The sequence below is a fragment of the Bison bison genome, unplaced genomic scaffold (genome assembly GCF_000754665.1).
Source record: "Bison bison bison isolate TAMUID 2011002044 unplaced genomic scaffold, Bison_UMD1.0 scf7180017861807, whole genome shotgun sequence".
NCBI lineage: Eukaryota > Metazoa > Chordata > Mammalia > Artiodactyla > Bovidae > Bison > Bison bison.
Window position 1 is genome coordinate 2563 of NW_011492379.1, and position 25328 is coordinate 27890.

Here is a 25328-nt window from a genome sequence, read left to right on the forward strand (position 1 = left end):
CTAAAGCTGAAACTCCAGTACTTTGGCCACCTCATGCGAAGAGTTGACTCATTGGAAAAGAATCTGATGCTGGGAGGGATCGAGGGCAGGAGGAGAAGGGGACGACAGAGGATGAGATGGCTGGATGGCATCACTGACTCGATGGATGTGAGTCTGGGTGAACTCTGGGAGTTGGTGATGGACAGGGAGGCCTGGCATGCTGCAGTTTACGGGGTCGCAAAGAGTCGGACACGACTGAGCCACTGAACTGAACTAAACTGATCTTTACATTGTGTTGTCAGTGATAATAAGAGAAGTAGATTAGCACAGTCTGAGACCAGTGAGTTGACAGAACATCAGCACTTCATCCTGCTGGCCCCTTGACACTGAATTTTCCCTGTGGCAATGCACGCATTTTTGGCTTCTGACACACCAAACAGAATTGCAGCAATTGTGTCATAGATGCAGTATGAATCTCAACTCTCCTGTGAGCATTGCCTCTGTCTGCTATGTGCCTGTTGCTATTCCTCATGCCTGCAGATATTTTCTTGCCTCAAGTTAATTTGAGTCACCAACTTGGAATACCATTGCAACAGGTGACCTTTTGCATATTCTGTGACACTTGGCTTGGGGAGGTGAGGCTAGGTGAAATTAGTGATCCCCAATATCTGAGTGGACATGCAGCCCATGGGTTTACAGGTGGAACACCCACGGTTGTAAGTGGCAGTTCTTTCCCAAAACCTAGTGGTTTGTCTACAGGCCTCTGCGTGCCGGGGTTACACCTTTACCTTCTGTGCTTACTCTCTGGCATTCAAGGTCCCATGGCCTGAGGCTTGACTGCAGTTCCTACCCTTGTCTTGGTTCTGGGCGGTCCCAAATGCTGATGTGATTCAGTTCGCCTACAGTCCTAAGGTAGAAGCCACATCTTTCCACATGCAGTGTCTGAGCACATGATAGGATTGTGTTGACTCCCACAAATGCATTCCTTGGGAATTTGAACAAAATGAGTGAGCAGTCATTGTGGTCTTCTCATTAGAATTAAGTTCCAGCCTGTGATTCCCACAGGGAAAATAGAATGCCATCTTGCATTTGCTTCCTTGTGCTTTAGCAGCTTCACTGTGTAAGTTGAGGGTGACAGCCTTCTCATGGGAAGAGGAGCCACTGGGAAAGGAGCCTGGGACTCCCGTCCTCCTTGGATGGCTACAGACAACATGTCTGGTCTTGGTTTATGAGCCCAGTCAGGATTGTGGTCTCCTGCTGTGGGTGAGAGTGAGATAGCAGAGGATGCAGGAGTTGTTTGAGAGCCTCTGGGCTGCCACTGTGTTCATGCCTCCACTCAGTTGTTGCCTTGTCTCTTGGAGGAAACCATTATCTTTACACTCAGAGTCAGAACAGGAGTCCTTGCCTAGGGTGTTCTGGAGAGAAAGGACACAGAGTAAGTTTCTCCTGATGATTGGAGGACATCAGTCACTGTCCCCAGCACGTTGTCCAAGCCTATGTCTCCTTTTTGGATTGTGTCCCCCTTGTATGTGAGTGAACATTAGTGTTGGGAGGGTGGGCCTGGAAAATGTTTTGAGGTAATAAATATTCTGTGTTAATGGGAGAGTCTGGCACATTGGCTCTGAGGCAGGTGTATTTTGGGGCAATTGAAAGATGAGAGGGTGGTTAATGTGTGTGGAATGGTTGGTGAACCCATGGCTGGATTGGTGAGTGGAGGTATCAGCGCGTCTAGAGTGCTCCCTGAACTCTTTTGGTTGCCTTCAGTGCATTTGTACTCAGTGTCTAGAAAGCCTGGGGAAACAGATTCAGGGACTATCCCCTATTTGGCCTCTCTTTGATTAACTTGCTTCACTTTGTGTCTTCATGGTGGTGAGTGTTTGTCATTGTAGTATTGTATCATGTCTTGGCCTGGGTGCTGATTATGAGGCATGAGGTGTGTATTTTCTCCCCATCTGGCTACATTTTCTCTGTGTTGACCTTGTGAAGTTGTTCCTCAGGCCATCCTAAATTTTTTTTATACCCAGCCCTCCTAGCCTTCCCTGAAGGTTAGAGTTCTTCCCAGAGGTCATTGGGTGGGAACTTGTAGGAACAGGGAGTTGGCTGCTAAGGAGAGATTGCAGGTTTAAGGGCAGGAGAGGCTGTCTGGGGATGGGTCATCTTGACATGCCACCAGCTGGTGCAGTGAGCTCATTATCTCTAGCGTGCCTGGCCTCAGTCCAGAGAATCAGTGAGGATTGTGGTCACAACTGTTTGTTGGGTTTTCTCATGGCATGGCTGTGGGTGTCACATTGTTCCTGCAGGACCTGGGTCTCAGTATGTCTCTGAATATGGCTGTGATATTACTGGCTAAAGAAATTTCAAAGCCTCATGGTGAGTGTCCCAGTTGATGTAAAGTGTCTAGCTCTGTAACTGTGGGTTTTGGTGTAGCTTTGCATGTTTTCCAAGTTAAGGGCCTCTGTCTTGGCTGTAGGCCAGGAAGTAAGTGCACTCTTGAGTCCCCGAGAGTCAGTGCAGGGACTCTTTCTTGTGGGGCCCAAGGAGCCACTTTTCATTGTGGACCTCACTTGCAGAGAAGTACCATTTTCTCATGTAAACTCCCAGTTTCCTTGTTACCCTATTGGCAGGTCCATTGTGAGCAAAGTCGGTGCCAAGATTGAGTGTTTTCCCGGAGTGTCAGTGGCTGTTAGGTTGGCAGGGTAGGCCGTTTTCCTGGGTATGTCAAGAGGTTCAAGAATTACACCTTTAAGCTGTGTCAGCAGGCATGGTATTCAGGAGTGGAATTGGAGGGCCCAAAACCAAGGATGTTATAGACCAGTGGCTTTCTTTGGCCTGATAGTTACCCACTCTGAAAGTGTCCTTGCCCCAGTGCATTCACATTTGACTCCTGCCACACAGACTAGGGGCAGGATATGAAACAGAGGCAAAACAGAGCCTAGTGTTCCAGGTGGCACTGCCCCTTTTTCCTGTGCACCTATGCATGTTCTTCAAGTGTATATGTAAATTCTTGCTTCAACTCAGGTGGAGTCCCCAGGGGTCAAAACCATCAGTGTGGTATCCTTCCCATATTCCATGACATCAGGCCAGGTGAGGTCAGGCAAGGGAGCCCCTGGAGGCATGTTGGCATACAGCCCATGGAGTAATGGTGGAATGCCCATGGTGGTAAGTGGCACTTCTTTGTGGCAACCTAGTGGTTTGGCCTGGACCTCTGTGAGCTGGGGCTGCACCCTCAGATTCTGGGCTTTTCCCTAGGACATGCGAGCTCTGATGGCCTGAGGCTTGACTGCACTACCTCCCCCATGACTGGGCTCTGATGGGTCCTGAATGCTGATGTGATTGAGTTCCCTGGCCATCTCAGGCTGGAGGCCATAGGTCCAGAATCTGAGCTCATGCTTAAACTGATGATGACTCCAGAAAAGGGCATACCTTGGAAATCTAAATAAAATGAGTGTGAAAAGCCTCTACTGTCTCCTCATCAGAACTGGGGTCCTAAATGTGGCTCCCACAGGAAACGTAGACAGGGTGTCACATTGCATTTTCCCCCTTGGCCATCAGGAGCTACTTTGTGCAAGTTGAGGATGATGACTTTGTTGTGGGGAGAGGAGCCTTTGGGAAAAGGTCTGGGACTCCATCCCTGGGGGATGACTAGGGACAGTATGTTATCCCTGGATGCATGAGGCTAGCCAGAGCTGGGTTCTTCTTCCACAGGTGGGAGTGCAGGTGGTAAAGGAAGTGGGAGCCTTTTAGGGCCTCTGGCCTGCCGTTGAATTCTTCAGGCCTTTGCCAGGTCCCTGGAGGGCACCTAAGTCTTTACACACAGGGTCAGAGCAGGAGCCCTGCTTCTCTGTCATGTTCTATGAGGAGATGGGATGAATGTTAGAAGGTTCTTCCTGATGCTGTTAGGAAATTAACAGACCACCATCCCTGGGATGTGGGCCAAGCTGACAGCCCCTCCTCAGATCGCATCCCCCTTGTGTGTGTGTGGCAGGGAGGGGTGGTCAGGGGGAGAGGGGACGGCCACTGGGCTTGAGACATTGGGCCTGGAAAATGTCTAACAGAATTTTTGAGGAAATCAAAGTTCTGTGTAGAGGAGAGGGTCTGGCACTTTGCCCTGAGGTGGGCAGATACTAGGGACAGAGAATGGCAAAGAGAGTGAGAAATGCACTAGGAATTGTGCATGAACCCCTGGGTGAAATGCTTTGTGGATGAATGGGCAAGTCTGTAGGGTTCCTTGAACTCTTTGGGTTGCCTTCAGGTGCATTTTGAGCCAGTTTCAGGAAGCACTGATGGTGCAGGTTCATGTACCCATCCCCCAGTTGGCTTCTCCTTTGATTGACTTGCTTTGTGGTAGATCTTTGTGGCAGCAGGTTTTTGGCATCAAGGCATTGTATTACGTCTTGACATGGAGGCCAATTATGAGGCAGGATGTTTGTTTTGTCCACGTCTGGCCAGGTTCTCCCTGTGTTTACAATGTAAAGATATTCTTCAGGACATTACAGGGTCATTTCTATACCCAGCCCACCTAGCCTTCTCTGAGGTTTGGAGCTCTTCCTGGAGGACATTAGTCTGGCTCCTGTGGAAACAGGGGAGTCAGCTTCCAAGGAAAGGCAGTCTGGTATGGGGGTCATTTTGTCATGCCACTGGCTGGTGCATCAAACCTATGGTCCCTGAAATGCCAGGCCTCAGGCCACAGAAGTCATGGTGGATTCAGAGCTTGCAGCTGTTTGCTGGGTTATGTTGTGGAATGGCTGTGAGTGTCACATTGGTCCTTGAGGACCTGGGTCTCATGGTGTCACTGGGGTTGGCAGTGATATTCTTGGTTTATGAATTTGCAAGGTTCTGTAGTTTTAGTGACTATAGATGTCACCATGGTCCTAGAAGACCTCTTGGTTTGCTTAAGTATGAGCACTGATGGGACAGGCTTTCGAAACTGCAAGGCCCCACATCAATTTACTCAGTTATTTTAGGTGTCTTGCCTTACAACTTTGGGCATTGGATAGGCTCAGTTTCCTTTCTGTCTCTGTGTGGTCCAAGTGAAGGACTTTTATCTTTGCCTTAGGCTCAGAAGCAGTCTTGTTCTAAGTACTTACCTAGCTAATGTAGCTGTCCCCAGGTTGTGTATAGACTTTGTATGGTATATCATTGTACATTTTCTTTTCTTTTCTTTTATGTGGCTCGTTGAACATTTTTATTTTAGCTCTGTAAATCAGGATTATGAATTTTTTCTTATTTATTCAGCTTTTTATTTTCCTACTTGTTTTCTTCACTTTTTGTCATATGTGTTATATTGTGATATAGTTGCCATAGTTTTCAGTCAAGTGCTTTATAATAAGTTTCAGAGCCCTCCTTTCTCATTTTTAATTGGTGTGCTGCAAGAATTTAAAAAAACTCTTTGTATCGATGTATCTTTTATTGACCCTTATTTGTGTTGTATGTGACCTTATAATATCACAGTTCATGTTTTTTTTTCCTCTAGTTATTTTAATTGTTTAATTGACCTTTTAAACCAAGAATTTTTGCCAAATTAAATATTTTTTAAAATAATAAATTACACCTAAATGTTTCTTAGATATAGCTCTTTTATTTTTTGCCTTCATATTTTTCAAAATGTTATATAATTGAACATTTTTTTTTACATTCTGTTTCTAGTTGCCTTTTTTAGTTTCTGGATTTTTAACTGTAGAGATTTTGTGAATTCACTGTTTCATATGTTTATACTACTAATTTTGTATGTTTAACCTTAACTGTACAATATTATGGACTCTAGAGAGTCTCTTGGACTGCAAGATCAAACCAGTCCATCCTAAAGGAAATCAGTCCTGAATATTCATTGGAAGGACTGATGCTGAAGCTGAAACTCCAATACTTTGGCTACCTGATGTGAAGAACTCACTCATTTGAAAAGACCCTGATGCTGGGAAAGATTGAAGGCAGGAGGAGAAGGGGATGACAGAGGATGAGATGGTTGGATGGCATCACCGACTCAATGGACATGAGCTTGAGTAAACTCTGGGATTTGGTGATAAACAGGGAGGCCTGGCATGCTGCAGCCCATGGGGTCACAAAGAGTCAGACACGACTGAGCGACTGAACTGAACTGATGTCCACGTGTAAAGTCATCTCTTGTGTTGTTGAAAAGGGGTATTTGCTATGACTAGTGCATTTTCTTGGCAGAATTCAGTTAGGCTTTGTCCTGCTTCATTTTGTTCTCCAAAGTCAAACTTACTGTTACTACTCCAGGTGTCTCTTGACTTCCTACTTTTGCATTCTAATCCCTGATGATGAATAGAATATCTTTTTTAAGTATTAGTTCTAGGAGGTCTTCTAGGTCTTCATAGAATTGGTCAGTCAGCTTCTTCTGCATCCGTGGTAAGGGTATAGACTTCGATTACTATAATGTCGACTGGCTAGCCTTGGAAAAAGTCAAGATGTTTCTGTCATTTTTGAGGTTGCACCCAAGTACTGTATTTGGGACTCTTTTGTTGATTATGAGGGCTACTCCATTTCTTTTATGGTATTCTTGCCCACAGTGGCAGATATAATGGTCATCTGAATTAAGTTTGCTTATTCCTATCCATTTTAGTTCACTGATTGCTAAGATATTGATATTTATTCTTACCATCTCCTGCTTGACCGCATCAAATTTCCCTTGATCCATGGGCCTAACATTCCAGGTCCCTATGCAGTACTGTTCTTTGCAGCATCGAATTTTACTTTCATCACCAGACACACCCACAACTGAGCAGCGTATCCACTTTGGCCCAGCCACTTGATTCATTCTGAGGCTATTAGCAATTCTCCACTCTTCCCCAGTAGCATATTGGACACCTTCAGACCTGAGGCACTCATCTTTTGGTGTCATATCTTTTTGGCTTTTTATACAGTTCATGAGGCAAGTATACTGGGGTGGTTTACCATTCCCTCCTCTCAGTGGTCATGTACAGTTGTGAGAACTGGACTGTAAAAAAGGCAGAATGTCAAAAATTGATGCCTTCAAACTGTTGTACTGGAAAAGACTCCTGAAAGTCCCTTGAACAGCAAGGAGATCAAACCAGTCAATCTTAAGGGAGATCAACCCTGCATATTCACTGCAAAGACTGATACTCAATCTGAAGCTCCAGTATTCTGGCCATCTGATGTGAACAGGCAACTCATAAGAAAAGTCCCTGATTTTGAGAAAGATTGAGGGCAGAGAAGAGGGCATCAGAGGATGAAATGGCTGGATGGTGTCACCAATGCAATGAACATGAACTTGGGCAAACTCCAGGAGATGGTGAGGGACATGAAGGCCTGGTGTGCTACATACAGTCCATGGGGTCACAAAGAGTTACATGACTTGGCAACTGAACAACAGCAGCAACCTTAATTTGTTAGTATTCTTTTTAATGAGTTATTTAATATCTAGGTATCTTATTTTTTCACACAGATCCTTTGTGGGATTTGAGATCATTTTTTCTGTTTTTAAATTTTTTTAATCTTTTGGTCTGCACTAGTTTCACTTAATATCTTCCATGTTTTGTGCTCTCTAATAATGATCCGGTCTGGTAAACTTTTCTTACTTACTATACAATTCCATTTTCGTTTCATGTATTTAATTTATATTGTTGTTATTTACGGGAGATTTGTCTTCATTTTCACTTTTTAAAGATATTTTATATTCACACTTCACATTTTCATAAGTATTTTATTATTTATTCTGATAACTGTATTGTTTCATCTTTTGTTTCTTTAATTGATTTTCTATTCACATTCTTTTCATGATTACTTTTCTTCTGCAATGGGTCATCTTTTCATTTCTATCTGGAAGCTTTTTATTTTAGTATAGTTGATAAATAATATTGTGCCAGTTTCTTTATATAGCAGAGTGACTCCGTTATACACATATATACATTTTTATACTCTTTTTCATTATGATTAATCACAGAGTATTGAATATCATTTCTTGTGTTATACATTTAGGACCTTGTCTATCAATTCCAAATATAATAGTTTGCATCTACCAACCCCAAACTCCCAGTTCATCCCTTTGCCTCCTCTCCTTCCCCTTGGCAGCCACAAGTTTGTTCTCTATATCGTGCTTGTGTTTCTGTGTTGTAGATAGATTCATTTGTGCCTTATTTCAATTCCACATGTAGGCGATATACTACTTGTCTATCTCTTTCTGACTTAACTTCATTTAGTATGATAGTCTCTAGTTGTAGCTCTATTGGGCAGTTTTTATATTAAATTAGGGTACCTAATTTCTATTACAATTTTTATTTTAGTTCTTAAACCCTGTTTTGGTTTAATTCAATGTCTTATATCTTTCTGGTTTGTGGTTTTGTTTGCAGTCCAATTGTCAGAGCTGATTTGTTGCTATTTTGGTCCCTTGGTTTCTTTGATTTTGCTCAGTCTTCATGTAGCTCCTGCTAGTCATGCATAAGGTGTTAGAAGGTTTTTTTCTACACTGAATGCTCTCTCTGGAGTAAGATAGACTCTATATACAGAAATCAATAGTTTCTGTTAGTTCAGGCAGCTCAATTTCATGGTGTAACCTGATCTGTGTCACCTGGCTTTTAGCCTTCTTAGGTACAGAGGGAGATTCTCTGGTCTAGAAGATTATCTAGTCTAGAGATTTTTAAGACTTAAGGAGAATACTGCAGTGTAGGGATTCCCTAGGCAAGTTGATCAGTGAAATTGTTACCAAAAAATTTCACTTTTGCTCTATTTTTATAGTTCAACTCAGAATCACACTTGATTTCTTATGAAATTATATTTTATAATTTGTTAATTATATTTGTTTCACCTTGAGAAGTGAAATGATGGAGAATATCTGACTAAATCTGCCATTCAAACCTCACAGTTCATTGGAGACTCTCACACTGGTAAGCATTTTGTCCTGAGAATACTGACATTAGAGTGTTATAACATTCCAATGATAATAAAACTCTGGCCAAGCCAGTTAACTGATACTAGATAATTGACTATGATGACGTAGTCTCCATCATTTAAAACTGCTGATTGTTGTGTCTGAGGGTGTTGGAATCTTGAGTGCTCAGTCTCTGCTACATAACTTACTGTCCTACTACAAATGTACCTGTATTGGTGATGAGTTCAAAGTGGGTCTCAGAGGAATCTGAATAAAATGTCTGACAAAATTACTTCTGTGAGGTGAGGTCCAGCACAAGGGACTATACTAGGCTATGGAGGGAGTTCAGTTGGTCAAGTAGTATCAATAGTGGCTATCATGTTTAAAGTTAACAAATAACTTTGACAAATTTTACAGTTGCCTATAAACATCTGATTTGGTGGCAGAAAATACTGGACAGTATTTGCCCTGATGGAGGGTAGAGATTAACATAATGTTGGAATAACATCAGAAACATTTTAGGAGACAAATACATTATTTTATTTCAAATAAGGGTATGTTTGTGAACTCTACCGTTTTGTATCTAGTAGACCAGTGGACACATTTACCTCTTATCTTTTCCACATTTTACTTTTTTCTTTCATGTAGCATGGATCTAGTACTGAGTTTCATATGAAAGAGAAGTGACATAAAGGACAGGATTGAGAGTAAGTTAGCCTTTTCATCTTTGAGGTTCATTCTCAAGCTGGTAAACATTTTGTCCTGAAAATACTCCATTCTTCTTAGAGGTCATATAATATTGAGGTGAATATTAGAGGTCAATAATGGTAAGTCTTTGACTATTCTCTTCAGCCTTGGAGCCTGGGAAGTATATGGTCTCCAAGACTGAATATGGTAGGTTAGTGTGTCTATGGGTGATGTATTCCTGAATACCTGGTCTTTTGTTTAACTGAAATACCCCTTTAGTAATGTGCCTGGATTGATGACTGTAATAGTTGATCTCAGAAAATCTGAACCTAATCAATTCTGTGAAAATGAGAACCAGAACCCACCTTGTACAAAATATATGGAGGGAGAGTTGAGTATTTTTTATCTGTGAGGTATCAGTAGAGACTGTTGTATTTGAAAGTTCACCAATGTGCATGTGTTTGATAAACTGAATTAGGCAGAGGTCTGTACTTCTACAGTGTTGGGATAATATTGAAACTCTCTTGAGTGCTCATGTGGCAGCATTAGACTTGAGAACCAGCACATGAGTGCTAAAAATGTGGGGTGCAGTTATGCCTACACATGTTTGTCTGAGCTGCTGGAGTCTTCTGAGTGACAGTCTCTTTAGGGCAATTAGATGGTCAAAATTCAAAGAGATCATAGGTTTTTATTCTTCACTTCTATATTAAATGAAACAATTACATGGAAATTGAAGCATAGATACTGTATTTTGGAATATCTTCGTAGTATTTTTAATCTGCTTGCCAACTCTGTCTTCAATGTTTTCAACTGTCATTTAGTTGTATCTCTCTTTTTTCTCCCATTATGTGAGGAAGCAGTTTCACATACATTTGATTGTTGCTTCAATTATATGCTGTATTAAACATTTTTAGATGTGAAATCATAATAAAATTCTTGCATTTTTATGTATATATATATCATGACTTCTGCCCTCAATGTGTTTCTTATGTGTATAAGAGCAATTCTGGTTGTAATGCATGGTTCTGAGGCATGTGTACTGGGAGACTTTGAACTAATGGCTTGTAAAAACTTAATCTGTACACTACCATACTCTGAAGAGTGAGTGTAACTGTTCTGCTGTCCAGTTGTCCAGTGACTATCTATGGTGAATATTGTATAAACTTTTATCATTATATTAAGATTTTCTTTCTCAGTCTCCTGAATTTTTCCTTGTGCTTTATAGATTGGAAGTGATGTTTAATGGAAGGTACATTTTGTTGCTTGGAATTCTCACCAACACACCAGGGAAGTGCCATTTTGTCATTGGTAACAGCTTTTGCATCTGAGAATGGCAAAACAATATATTCCAGAAATACAACCCAATTTTCAATAAGATTTTTGCAGGATTGTTTTTATTATTGTTTTTTAAGAAGTCAGGAATTCACATGGCTTTATGAAGACTCTGTTAATTCAAATACTGCGAGGCATTAATAATATGGTGAGTTATTCATGTTTTCTTTCTTTTTTATTTCAATAATGTTTGCTCTTTCTTTGCTTGGAATAAAGCTTTAAAATACCTAAGTAAACCCCAGGAGATGAGCAAACTCCAGGAGATGGTAAAGGACAGGGAAGCCTGGCATGCTGCAGTCCATGGAGTCACAAAGAATCAGACATGACTGAGCAACTGAATAACAAGTACACAGAGAACTATTCCATCTTTTGTTTGGTTGATAAATGGACGTTATCACTTCCCATCTTTATATGTATTTACTCTGTTACTACAATTCAAGATGGACCAAGAGCTTGGTTTCATATGAATGAGTTTATTCCCTTGAGATCTGACATGAAGGAGAGCTTCAGGAACAGTTGTACCTCTCATCCTGAAGGGTTAGTGGGAATTTTTCATGCTGATAAGCACTTTCTCCTGAAGATACTGACATTCCTCTCAGGGGGTATAATAGGAGTGTCATCCTCCAGTGACAATGGGGCTCTGACTATGCTAGTCAACCTTGGGGGTCACCATTGATGCTGGTCTCCATGGTTGAATAGTGTGGACCAGTGTGTCCCAAGGAAGACAGAGTCCTAAGAGCTCAGGGTCTACTACATGTTTCATTCTAAAATTTCTTTTTATAAGTGCACCTGGAAAAATGATGACTTTTAAAATGAACGTCAATGGAATCAGAACAAAATGAGTACAAAATCGCTTATGTGAGCTAAGGTGCAGTCCACAGGACATGCTAAGCAAAAACATGGAGCAATATTCAGTTTGCTCAGCAGGTGCTGTACTCCAAAGGGACCTATGGTATTGGGAAACTAAGATGCCAACATATGCTAGAGGAGCTGAATTGTACAGTAGTTGATCAACAACCAATTTGGGATGGTATGATTAACTCTGGGTACTTGGCTGCCAGCATCTACAAACCTGTAGTAAATAAACTCTGGGTAATCACTACTTGAATAATGAGTTCCATGAGAAATCTTTGTAACTACACTTGAACCATTCACACATTTGTCTGAGCTGCGAAAATATTCTGAGTGATTACTGATGTCTTCAGCATGCTTGGATTGTCAAAATTCAAGGTTACGAACTTCTGCTCTTCATTTTCTATTAAGTAGAACAGTTATATGTAAATTGAAGAGTTTGCAACCCCATAAACTGTAGCCTGCCAGGCTCCTCTATCTATGGGATTCTCCAGGCAAGAATACTGGAATGGGAAGCCATTCCCTTCTCCAGGGGGTCTTCTTGACTCAGGGTTTGAACTCAGATCTCCTGCATTGTAGGCGAATTCCTTACCATCTGAGACAGGGAAGCCCAACTGAAAGTAGGTATATGAAATCTCCACAACATCTTTTAATTTGTTGCCAACATAGTCACTAGAATTAGACAGTTGTCTCTTTGTTTTTTGTTTTTCTTACAAACGGAGCAAGCAATTTCGTATAATTTGAATACTGGCTTCAACTACATACTACATTAAACATTTTTAGATGTGAAAGGATTATACTTCAAATTCTTAGATTTTTTGCATGAATTTCATCGGCCACTTTCATATATTCTCATTGGGTTTCTAATGTGTTTAAAGAGATATCTTAATTTTAATAATTTTTCAGCAAATGTGCTAGGAAAGTTTGGAGACAAATATCTTAGAAAAAATATGTCTTTTCTACTGTGATCAAAGTTGTGAACATAATTTTCTTGTCATCTTATGATCAAGGAATATCTATTATGAATTCTTATAACTTCTTGTAGCTGAATATGCCATTAAAAAACTTTGTTTTGCAGTTTCTCTAATTTCATGTGTACTTTGTGTATTGGACATGACATTAGAATTCCATAAATATCATCACCACACCAATAAAGTACTGATTTTGTCACTTGTGCTAGCTCTCTTAACTGGGAAGTAACAAAACAATGCACTCCTAGGGTAACAGCCAATTTTAGTAAATTTGTTCTTTATATTATTTATTATTTTTGAATGATAAAAATTGCACTGAGTTGATGAATAGTTAATACAACTTCATTAGCACCAATTATCTATTGAGATATCTGAAACTTCTGTCTCCTGTATTTTTAAGATTTTATGCTTTTTCTTCTTTAACCAGAAACATCCTAGAGGAGTAATAAATTCATACATTTTACATAAAGATACACAGCAAATCTTCCTGTCTTATGCAGTTTTGACACATAGACATGTATCTTTCATCTTCCCACATTTATACTTTCCCACAGGTTAATGTGGGCCAAAAACTAGGTTTTGTATGGATGAGCTTCTTCTTTCTTGATATAAGCCATGAAGGAAAATATTGGGAATAATTCTGCTTTCCATCCTCAAGGGCCAATTGGAATTCTAATATCAGTAAGCATTTTAATTTTTAATCAGACATTTGTATTATGGATCCAAATAGATGGTGTATTAAACATTTTTAATTAAAAATTATTACATTTCCAATTATTGACCGAAATGTCAGTATCCTGAAAATACTGACATTGCTCTTAGGGAATCATATAACTCCAATGACAGTGATACTCTTGGCTGTGCTAATAAGCCAAGAGGCTGGGCCGCTGACTATGACTATGACTGAATAGTATGGACCAGTGTGTCCCAAGGAGACGGAGTCCTGCGAGCTCAGTGTCTGCCACATGTCTCAGGATCAATGTGCCTAGATCAGTGATGACCTCCAAAATGGATCTCATTGGAATCTGAGCCAGAAGAGTGGTGAAAGCACTTATGTGAACTGAGGTCTATAGACGCACAAGAGACCATGCTAGGTAAAAATGTTGGGGTGGGGTTCAATTTGGTCAGCTAGTGGTACTATAGGGTCCATAGTAACTGAATGCTATCCTGATTCCATAAAGGAAGAGAATTGAATTTCACAGATGTCTATAAATATCTGACTTAAGGATGACATGGCAACTCCTTGAATATTTGCTGGCAGTATCCATACAGTCATAGTAACCAGGTCCAGCACAGGAGTAGGGAGGCCAGTGGTAAATGGTAATGCCTAACCATGAACCATTCACACGTTTTTCTTCAGTGCCCAAATCTTCAGACTGAGGTTGATTAGGTACTAAAGGAAGAATATATGATTTTCACTTACTTATTTCTTAAAGTAAAAAAAAAAATGTAGAAACTGTAGTTTCTGTTTGTCAAAAAGTTTTCCAGAACATTTTAATTTCCTTGCTGAACAAATCACAAGAATTGGAAGAGAATTTTTTTTTTCCCTGTCACCCAAAGAATTTTTTAGACATTTGTGTTATGGATCCAAGTAGATGCTGTATTAAGCACTTTTAGTTAAAAATTATCACATTTCCAATCACTGATATTCTAGGTAGATTTCATTGCCCAATATTTATATTGTGTTAGTGGGTTTCATAATATTGAAGGGGAGATCCTAGTATTAATACCTAATGCCAAGGGAGGGCTTTGGGGGAACTCTGAGACAAAGTCTTAATGACTTTCAGTGTTATCCTGATCCAAGTAGTGAGCATTATTTTTCTTCTTACATAGTCAAGTGAAGTCTATGGTTTATTCCTTATAGTATGTTATTAGTTTATAAACTTTCAGTTATAATGGTTTTGTCAAATTCCCTAATTTCCCAATATATTCTATACATTAGAGGTGAAATTAGAGTGGATGGAATTCCTACCAGTTATCCAAGTAACTGCTGACTTTACCCTTGTATATGCTCCCTTCTATGGAAATTATCAGAACAACGCACTCCAGAGAGGCAACGTTACAATTTTTAATAAATGTATTTTCTACATTTTTCTAGTATGTGTTTTTAGCAAGCAAGATTATAGATGGTTTTTGGAGTCTGCTAATCTAAATAATGTGAAGCTTTTAACAGTCTGGGTCATCTGAGGTTTCTGCTTCCTCTGTTTTGAATAACATCAGAATATCCTACTAGAGGAATAGGACTTTTGTTTACTTCAGTTCATTTCAGTCATTCAGTCGTGTCCAACTCTTTGAGACCCCATGGACTGCAGCATGCCTGGCTTCCCTGTCCATCACCAACTCCTGGAGTTTACTCAAACTCATGTCCATTGAGTCAGTAATGCAGTCTAACCATCTCATCCTCTGTTGTCCCCTTCTCCTCCTGCCTTCAATCTTTCCCAGCATCATGGTCTTTTCCAATGAGTCAGTTCTTTGCATCACATGGCCAAAGGATTGGAGTTTCAGCTTCAGCATCAGTCCTTCCAATGAATATTCAGGACTGATCTCCTTTAGGATGGACTGGTTGAATCTCCTTGCAGTCCAAGGGACTCTCAAGAACCTTCTCCAACACCACAGTGAGGGTATGGGGAGGAAGGAGGGAGAAGGGTTCAGGATGGGGAACACAGATATACCTGTGGCGGATTCATTTCGATATTTGGCAAAACTAATACAATATTGTAAAGTTTAAAATAAAAAAAAAAGCATCAATTCTTTGGCAGTCAGCTTTCCTTCTAGTTCAACTCTCATATCTATAAATAAGAAAGAAAGAAAGTGAAGTCACTCAGTTGTATTCAACTCTTTGTGACCCCATGGACCATAGCCTACCAGGCTTCTCGTTAATGGGGTTTTCCAGGCAAGAATACCAGAGTGAGTTGCCATTTGCTTCTCCAGGTTATCTTCCAAACATAGGGATCCAACCTGGGTCTCCTGCATTGCAGGCAGATGCTTTACCCTCTGAGCCACCAGGGAAGCTATACATGACTATATCTATAGTCATATCTATACATGACTATGGGAAAAACCATAGCTTTGACTAGATGGACCTTTGTTGGCAAAGTAATGTCTCTGCTTTTTATGCTATCTGGGTTGGTTGCAGCTTTTCTTCCAAGGAGCCAGTGTGTTTTTTTGTTTTTTGTTTTTTTTTTTAATTTCAGGGCTGCAGTCACGATCTGCAGTGATTTTGGAGCCCCAAAAAATAAATCTGTCACTGTTTCCACTGTTTTCCCATCTATTTGCCATGAAGTGATGGACTAGATGCCTTGATCTTAGTTTTCTGAATGTTGAATTTTAAGCCAGCTTTTTCACTCTCCTCTTTCACTTTCATCAAGAGGCTCTTTAGTTCTTCTTCACTTCCTGCCATTAGAGTGGTATCATCTGAATATCTGAGGTTATTGATATTTCTCCCGGCAGTCTTGATTTCAGCGTGTGCTTCATCCAGCTCAGCATTTAGCATGATGTATTCTGCATAGAAGTTAAATAAGCAGGGTGACAATATACAGACTTGATATACTTCTTTCCCAATTTGGAACCAGTCTGTTGTTCCATGTCCGGTTCTAATGTTGCTTCTTGACCTTCATACAGATTTCTCAAGAGGCAGGTCAGGTGGTGTGGTATTCCCATCTCTTTCAGAATTTTCCACAGTTTCTTGTGATCCACACAGTCAAATACTTTGGCTTAGTCAATAAAACAGAAGTAGATGTTTTTCTGGAACTCTCCACCTTTTTTGATAATCCAACAGATGTTGGCAATTTGATTTCTGGTTCCTCTGGCTTTTCTAAATCCAGCTTGAAGTTCACAGTTCACGTACTGTTAAAGCCTGGCTTGGGGAATTTTGAGCATTACTTTGCTAGCATGTGAGATGAGTGCAACTGTGCAATAGTTTGAACATTCTTTGGCATTGCCTTTCCTTGGGATTAGAATGAAGACTGACCTTTTCCAGTCTTGTGGTTGCTGCTGAGTTTTCCAAATTTGCTGGCATATTGAGTGGAGCACTTTCACAACATCATCTTTTAGGATTTGAAATAGCTCAACTAGAATTCCATCACCTGCACTAGCTTTGTTCATAGTGATGCTTTCTAAGGCCCCCGTGACTCTATATTCCAGGATGTCTGGCTCTAGGTGGTTGATCACATGATCGTGGTTATCTGGGTCACGAAGATCTTTTTTGTATAGTTCTTTTGTGTATTCTTGCCACCTCTTAATATCTTCTTCTGTTAGGTCCATACCATTTCTGTCCTTTATGGTGCTCATCTTTGCATGACATGTTCCCTTCGTATCTCTTGATTTTCTTGAAGAGATCTCTGGTCTTTCCTATTCTGTTTTTTCCCCTGTATTTCTTTGCATTGGTCACTGAAGAAGGCTTTCTTATCTCTCCTTGCTATTCTTTGGAACTCTTTGTTTACTTGTACATACTAAATGTCTTACTTTATGCATCTTTAACAGATGGACATGTATACTTCTCATCATTCCATAATTTTACTCTATGCCAGCAGATCGACCTGGACTAAGAACTCAGTTTCATATAAATGCTTTTTTTTTTTTTTTTTCAATGTGTAACAGTGCTTTTTGCCCCCCAAATTTTATTTTTTCCAGCTTTACTGAGATAGAATTGATATATAACAGTGTATAAGTTTGTGATGACTTGACACACTTACATATTGCAAAACGATTACCACGGTGGGTTTTGTTAACACTTCTGTCACCTCACATAATTATCATTTCTTTTTTTTTTTCTAATTTTATTTTATTTTTAAACTTTACATAATTGTATTAGTTTTGCCAAACATCAAAATGAATCCGCCACAGGTATACATGTGTTCCCCATCCTGAACCCTCCTCCCTCCTCCCTCCCCATACCATCCCTCTGGGTCGTCCCAGTGCTCTAGCCCCAAGCTAGATATATATAAATGCTTTTATTCTTTTCCCTTGAGACATGAAATGAAAGAAAATATTGGGAATCATTCTGCCTTTCATCCTATGGGCCAGTGGGACTTTCCATGCTGGTAAGTACTTTGTCCTGAAACTACTAACATTACTCTCAGGGAGTGTAACCCTCCAATGACACTGAGACTCTGGCTATGCTAACTAGCCATCACTGGTGATCCATATAATCCAAACATTGTGATGGGTCACCATTGATGCTGGTCTCCATGATTAAATAGTGTGAGCCAGTGTGTCGCAAAGAGATAACTAGCTCTCAGTGTGTCCCTGAGAGCTCAATGTCTGCAACACATCCCAGGATCAAAATCTCTTCCACAAATGTGCCTGCATTGATGATGACTTTAAAAATAGATCTCATTGGAATCTGAACAAAATGAGTGACAAAATCAGTATGTGAACTGAGGTCCAGCATAAGAGACCACTCTAGACAGAAGTGTTGCGATGGGACTCAGTTTGGTCAGCTAATGGTAACCCCCAGAAAAGGACTATGGTATTAGAAAACCAAGATGCTAGTATGTGTTAGAGGAAATAAGTTGTACAGAAAGTATGAATAATCATTGTAAAATGAAAATTCTGAGTGCTTGGCAGGCAACATGTAGTAAACAAACAGTGGAGAACCAGTACATAAATGATAGACATTGCAAGAAATGTTTGTGCTTATCCTTGGGCATTCTCACAGTTTCCTTAGATGTTAAAGTCTTTTGTGAGGCTCAGCATATTTAGGTCTATTAGATAGCTAATTAGAAACAAATTATTAGTTTTTGCTTGTCATTTACCTCTTAAGTAAAAGAAATATGGGAAATAGAAGAGTTGATTGCATTTGTGAGATTATCTTATGATATATTTTAATTTGCTTATTAACCTATTAATTCAAAGAGTGGGATTAAGTTTTTTTTTCTTGTCACCCAGGGAGAAATTTTCTAGATATTTGATGATGGATTACATTAGATACTTCATTAAACATTTAAAGCATGAAATGATTAAATATCCAATTGGAATTTTATGTGGACATCATCAGTTAATATTCATATTCCTTCAGTGAGTTTATAAGTAATGCTCAGGGGGAATTACGGGTCAAATTTGAGACCAAGGTCTTAGAAAAATTGATTTTCTACACCACCCTTTTCCAAGGGACAAACATAATTTTTTTCATTATATAGATTATCAAATGAATATCTGTGGTTAATTCTTTAAAATAATACTTTTTATCAATTGACATTTAATTGGGAATATTTTGTTTCACAACTTCTTTATTTCCTCTGTGCTTTGGAAAATGGAAGTGACTTTGGAATTGCATAGAATCAGTTCAGTTCAGTCCCTTAGTTCAGTTCAGTTGCATGGAGTACTCACTAACATTAAAAAAAAAGGGCGATTTTGTTACTTTTACCTGCTCCCTGTCTTGGGATGGAACAAAATAATGCACTCTAAAGGTAATAACCATTTTTAAACAAATTTTCTTTTTATGGCTTATTTTAATTATACTTGATTTTGTAATCAAGTAGATATTTGGTTTTGTTAAATGTCTATTAACCCAAATAATGTGACTTATTAATTGGTGAGGTGTCCAATATTTAGTCTCACTTTATTTGCAAGATTTTTGTGCTTTCTCCTTTTGAATATCAGAAACATTCTAGTAAAGTAATATGAGTATATTTGATATGAAGGTACATGATAAGCCCTCTTGTCTTATGCTTGTTTGACAAATAGATATATATAATCTCATTTTTCCATATTTTTACTCTATATGGACCATTAGTTGAGTTTCATTTGAAAGAATTTGTCCCTTCTTGAGAAGTGGCATGAAGGGAAGTATTGAAGATAATTTTACCATCTCATCCTCAAGAGCCGATGGGAATTGTAACATCAGTAAGCATTTTGTCTGGAAAATACTGACATTCCTTTTAAAACTCTGTAATAGTCATATGACAGTGAGATTCTAGCTGTACTAGTCAGTCATGGGGTTGTCATTGACTGTGATGAATGGTCTCCATTATTGAATACTGTGGGTCAGTGTGTCTGAGGGTGTCAGAACCCTGAGTGCTCAGAGTCTGCCATATGTCTTAGGATCAAAGTCCCTTTCACTAATGTGCCTGGATTAATGATGACTTCCTCATTGGAATATGAACAAACTGAGTGACAAAAATTACTTGTCAGCTGAGATCCCTCCCAGGGACCATGCTAGATAAAAAATGTGGAGGGAGCTTGGTCTAGTATAAGCACCAACTAGGATGAAGTGTTTGAAAGGTCACCTGATAGTATATATTAAGGAAAATGAGCTGTACAGAGATCTGTAAGTATCTAGTGTAAGGAGAGATTGAAGTTCTTGGAGTGCTTGGCTAATAGCATCCATCCACTCAGAATTATTATACTCTGGGCATTTGATCGATTATTGTTGTTCGTGTTCAGTTGCTCAGTTGTTTCTGACTCTTTGTGACGCCATGGATTGCAGCACCATTTCCTGGAGCTTGCTCAAACTCATGTCCATTGAGTCAATGATGCCATCCAACCATCTTGTCCTCTGTTGTCCCCTTCTCCTGCCTTCAATTTCCCCCAGCATTAGGGTCTTTACTAATGAGTTGGCTCATTAGATTTTTAGCTGTCACAAAAATTCATACAGTTGTTTTTCTTCTCACCCAAATACAAATTTCCTAGACATTTGAGTGATGGGGTCAAGTATATGCTACACTAAATACTTTAAATTGTGAGGTCATTGCATTTCCAAATCTTGACATTTTATAGGTTAATATTCATATTCCTTCAGTCTATTTCATATGTGTTTTAAGGGAGATCCCAGTTTTAATGAGTGAGTCTAAGGGTCCTTTGGAGAGACTTTCACCAGGTCTTAGAACAAATGACTTTCTATACTCTCCTCTTCCATGGAACAAAGTGTATTGTCACACAAGTGGCCAAAAAATTTGTGTAATTAAATCTCAGATCAATTAATATTCAGTTTGGAAGATTTTTTTTTCAACTCCTCTAATTTCCTCTGTGGTTTATCAGTTGGAAGTAATATTTCAATTGCATAGAATTTTTATCCCACCAAAGAAAAGCTGGTTTTTTCACTTCTGCCAGCTCCTTATCTAAGAATAAATCCAATAATGCACTCTAAACATAGCATCTAATCTTTTATAAATTTCTGAGTAATTATTATTTTTTAAGTAATGAAAAATTTCATTGGTGTTGTGCAATCTGTCAGTTTAAAAAGTTTGAGTACTTAAAAATCTGGTGATTCTTTGAGGCTTCTTTTTGTACTTTTCCAGAATTTTTTATTTTTTCCACCTTCCTGCTGATGTTTCATATAGAAATTAAGTATGGAAACAATGGCAAGGCTATTCCTCACCAGTTTGGCAGAGAGAAATTGTTTCTACTGAGGGATGTGCTTGCCCAAATATCACTGAATCCTCAGCAGTGTGGCCTGGTGAGCATCATTGTGACGATGGGATGGGAAGTATTTCATGGTGAGACATCTCAGTGTCTAGCTCTTCCTCTCTGCACACTCCTACATGTCCATGTGTGCATCTTGCCTGCTTTGCTGTGACTCTACCATCAGGCGGAGTGTAACCCTGTGCTTTCCCTGCAAATTGCCATGTTCGTGAGCTCAAACAAGTGCTATAAGTGATTTTTTAGATAATGTTCTTTATTTCCCTATCATGGCTTTTTTCAGGTTAGTTCTCCCTAATCCACTGGATCACCTTTGAGGATAAGATAATTCTGAGGTTTAGTTTACAGAGTATATATATGCATTATATGTGCATTGTTGTGACTGAATTATTCACCAGGCCAACATTTTCCTGGAACTTTAAGTATGTTCAGACAGTCTTATTGCACATTTAATTTGGCAGAAAATGTTGGACAATATTTGCTCTTATGGAGACCAGAGCCTAACAAAATTAATATTGATGGAATAATATTGGAAACATCCTAGCAGAGCAATGTTTATTTAATAGGCAGTTACGTTATTGAACTCTACTGTCTTGTAACTGACAGACCAATGGACAGGTTTACTTCTAATCTTCCCACAGTTTTATTCTATTCCCACAAGGTAACAAGGATAGAGTTCAAGTTTCTTATGAAAATGTTTATTCCTCCCCCTTGAGGTACAACATGAAGGAAAGGCTCATCCTTAGGGGCCTGGATCACTGATGTAGGGTCTAGTCTCTGTAACTGAGTAGGGTGGATAAATGATAACCTTTGGACTTATACCTTCTGAGGTGGGCAGTGCTATATTTTAGAAACTCATATGTGTATCAATTGCTATAAATAATTGATCTCATTTAAAAATCTGAACAAAATGAGTTAGATAATCACTTCTGAGAAACTGAGGTCTTACATAGATAGCCACCCTAAGAAAAATATTTACAAAAAGGAGATCAGTGATTTCATTAGTATGGTACCAGGAAGAACTGTGATATTGGAAAGTTTAGCTTCTTGTATGCATTAGAGGAATGGAGCTGTACATTTTCTCATTTCAGTTCAGTTCAGTCACTCAGTCCTGTCCAACTTTTTGCGACCCCATGGACTGCAGCACGCCAGGCCTCCCTGTCCATCTCCAACTCCCAGAGTTTACTCAAACTCATGTCCATTGAGTTAGTGATGCCATCCAACAATCTCATCCTCTGTCATCCCCTTCTCCTCCCACCTTCAACCTTTCCCAGCATCAGGGCTTTTTCCAGTGAGTCAGTTCTTTGCATCAGGTGGCCAAAAATTGGAGCTTCAGCTTCAACATCAGTCCTTCCAATGAATATTCAGGACTGATTTCCTTTAGAATAGATTGGTTGGATCTCCTTGCAGTCCAAGGGACTCTCAAGAGTCTTCTCCAACAACGCAGTTCAAAAGCATCAGTTCTTCGGGGCTCAGCTTTCTTTATAGTTCAACTCTTACATCCATACATGACTACTGGAAAAACCATAGCTTTGACTAGATGGACCTTTGTTGGCAAAGTTATGTCTCTGCTTTTAATTTGAGGGTGAAATTGCAACGCTTTGAATGTTTAGCTGGTAGCACGAATACACTTGTAGTAAACAGACCCTGGAGAATTAGCATGTGAGCGCTAATTCTAGTACATTCTAGAAATGGTTGTACCTACACTTGAGCCATTCACATAGTTGTCTGAGCTGCTGGAGTCCTCTCATAAGGGCTATTTATAGATGGTCAAAATACAAACATAATGTTTATTTTTCTTCAGTAACTGAAGCAAATATATGATAATTAAAAAGTAGTTACTGTATTTAAGACCTTCACAATATATTTTAATTTGCTTGCCAGTCATTCACTAGGATTGAATCATTGTTTCTTTGTTTCTTTTTTTTTCCATCAACCAAGAGAGTTACACAGTGAGTACTGGCTTCAACTACATACTACATTAAACATTTTCAGATGTGAAATGATTAAATTTCCAGTTCTTGTTTTTAGTTTTTGGTGTTTTTTTATATGGATTTCCTTAGCCACTTTTATATACCCCAAGTGGAATTTCTAATATGCTTGAAGAAAGATCTAAGAAGACCAATGCCTTAGAAAAAATATTTCTAAACAAATATGTTCCAAAGAGTGACCATTTATTGTTTTTGTCATGTTGACTGCCCAATGAATATCTTTGATGTATTTCTTATAACAACTTGTTACTAGATATTCCATTAAGAACATTTTATCTCTCAATTCCCTGACTTCCTTTGTGCTTTGTAGACTGGAAGTGATGTTAGAGAGAAGGGATATTTTGCTGCTTGGAATTCCACTGCCACCCCCAAAGAAGTGCTGTTTTCGTCACTTGTATGAGCTCCTTTCTCTGGGAAAATTCACAGCATTGCTTTCTAGAGGTAATATTCAGTTGTAATAAATGTATGTTGCTAGATTATTTTTACTATGTTGTTAATCAATTTAGAATTTTATTGCTTTTATGAAATGTCTATTAATCCAAAGAGTGTGAAGCATTAGTAATCTGGTGAGTCATATGAGGCACTTTTCCACCCCAAATTTTTTCACTATCAGTCTTTTGAATAATATCAGAAATATCTCAGAAGAATGATTATATGTATTACATGCATATACATTGTGAACACTCCTGTCTTGTTTATGCTGACAAATGAACTCATTCTACTTCTCATCTAGATGCACATTTATTCTTTCCCACAGACTGACATGTTCCAAAAACTAGGTTTCATATGAATGAACTTATTCCTTCCCCTTGAGATGAGACATAAAGAAAAATGTTAGGAATAATTCTGCCTCCATCCTCCAAGGCCTGTGTGAATTCTCACAAAGGTAAGCATTTTGTCCTAAAGGATACTGATACTCTTTTAGGGAATTACAGTGACAGTGAGAATCTGTCTGCATTAGTCAAGCATGAGACTGGGTCACTGATAGTGCTTGCTGGTCTCCATGACTTTTTAGCATGCCTGTGTGGCCAGTGGTGGTGGGATCTTTAGTGTTTAGTGACTATCACATATCTTAGGCTCATAGCTGCTTTTATAAACATGCCAGGGCCAAAGACGGTTTCAATCATTGATCTCTTGGAAAATCTGAACCAAAGGAGTAATAGAATCATTTCTCTGAAACTAAGTTTAATATATATAAAAGGTTAGGTAACAAAATTAGTGTTACTTGAAATAGATTGTGATAATTTAAGGTGCCTTTTACAAACCCTAGGGTCAATACTAAGCAAATAACTCCAAAATATTTAAAAAAAACCTACCAACTAATTAAAATAGTGCAATAAGAAGTGTCTATTTAATACAAAAAGACAATTTAGAGTGAACAGAGAAACCACGAATATATAAGACATCTAGAAAATGAATAGGAAAATGGTAGACACAAATCTAACCACATGATTATATTAAATTTAAAAGAAACTGGAAGATTTAAAAAATTAAGCAGGTGCACATTGCTTCTAAGAGAGATACTTCAGAACAAAAACCAAACTGTTTGAAAGTAAAAGGTTATTAATTATATCATGCAGAGAATACCCAAAGTAAATAATAAATTTTTGAACAAAGGTCAATGACATAATGGTAAAGCTCAGCAAAACTATAGGGAAAACTCATGAAACCAAAAGCTAGATTTCTGCAGATTGATGAAATTGATAAGTCTTTAGTTAGAGGGCTTCTGTAGTAGCTCGGCTGGTAAAGAATCCACCTGTAATGCAGGAGACCCCAGTTCGAATCCTGGGTCAGGAAAATCTGCTGAGAAGGAATAGGCTACCCACTCCAGTATTCTTGGGCTTCCCTGGTGGCTCAGTTGGTAAAGAATCTGCCTGGAATGTGGGAGACTTGGGTTCGATCCCTGGGTTGGGATGATCCCCTGGAGAAAGGAACCGCTACCCACTCTAGTATCTTGGCCTGGAGAATTCCATGAACTATATAGTCCATGGGTTTGCAAAGAGTTGGACACGACTGAGCGACTTTGACTTTCACTAGTTAGACAGACATAAATCACTGAACTTAGAAATTAGAGAGGAAGCATCACTACTGATTCCATAGATTCCATGAGGAATGCTATTGTTTGTCTCATTTTGTTTTCCTGAGGGCTGGTGGCTGTAGAGGAAAGCAGCAGTCTGGTTGCACCTTAAACTCAATAACATGCTACTGATATCTAGACTCACATCGCTATCAGTGAATCTCCCTCTATAAGACCATTTACCACGTTACTTCTCAGTTTTTTTTTTTTTTTTTTTTATTATTGTTTTTTTT

The 25328-nt window shown here is 39.0% G+C and overlaps 1 long non-coding RNA gene across 3 annotated transcripts in view; it reads left to right on the forward strand.

The window, feature by feature from the left end:
* LOC104983149 overlaps positions 1 to 25328 on the forward strand; it is a 30159-nt gene that overhangs the window by 2556 nt on the left and 2275 nt on the right. For 2 of the 3 annotated variants that reach the window (XR_824598.1, XR_824599.1), the window contains 2 exons: positions 23329 to 23459; positions 23776 to 23904. This is a non-coding gene — a long non-coding RNA (uncharacterized LOC104983149). Of the gene's footprint in view, positions 1 to 20146; positions 21065 to 23328; positions 23460 to 23775; positions 23905 to 25328 lie in introns of those variants that run through there. The other variant, XR_824600.1, reaches the window with a different exon arrangement.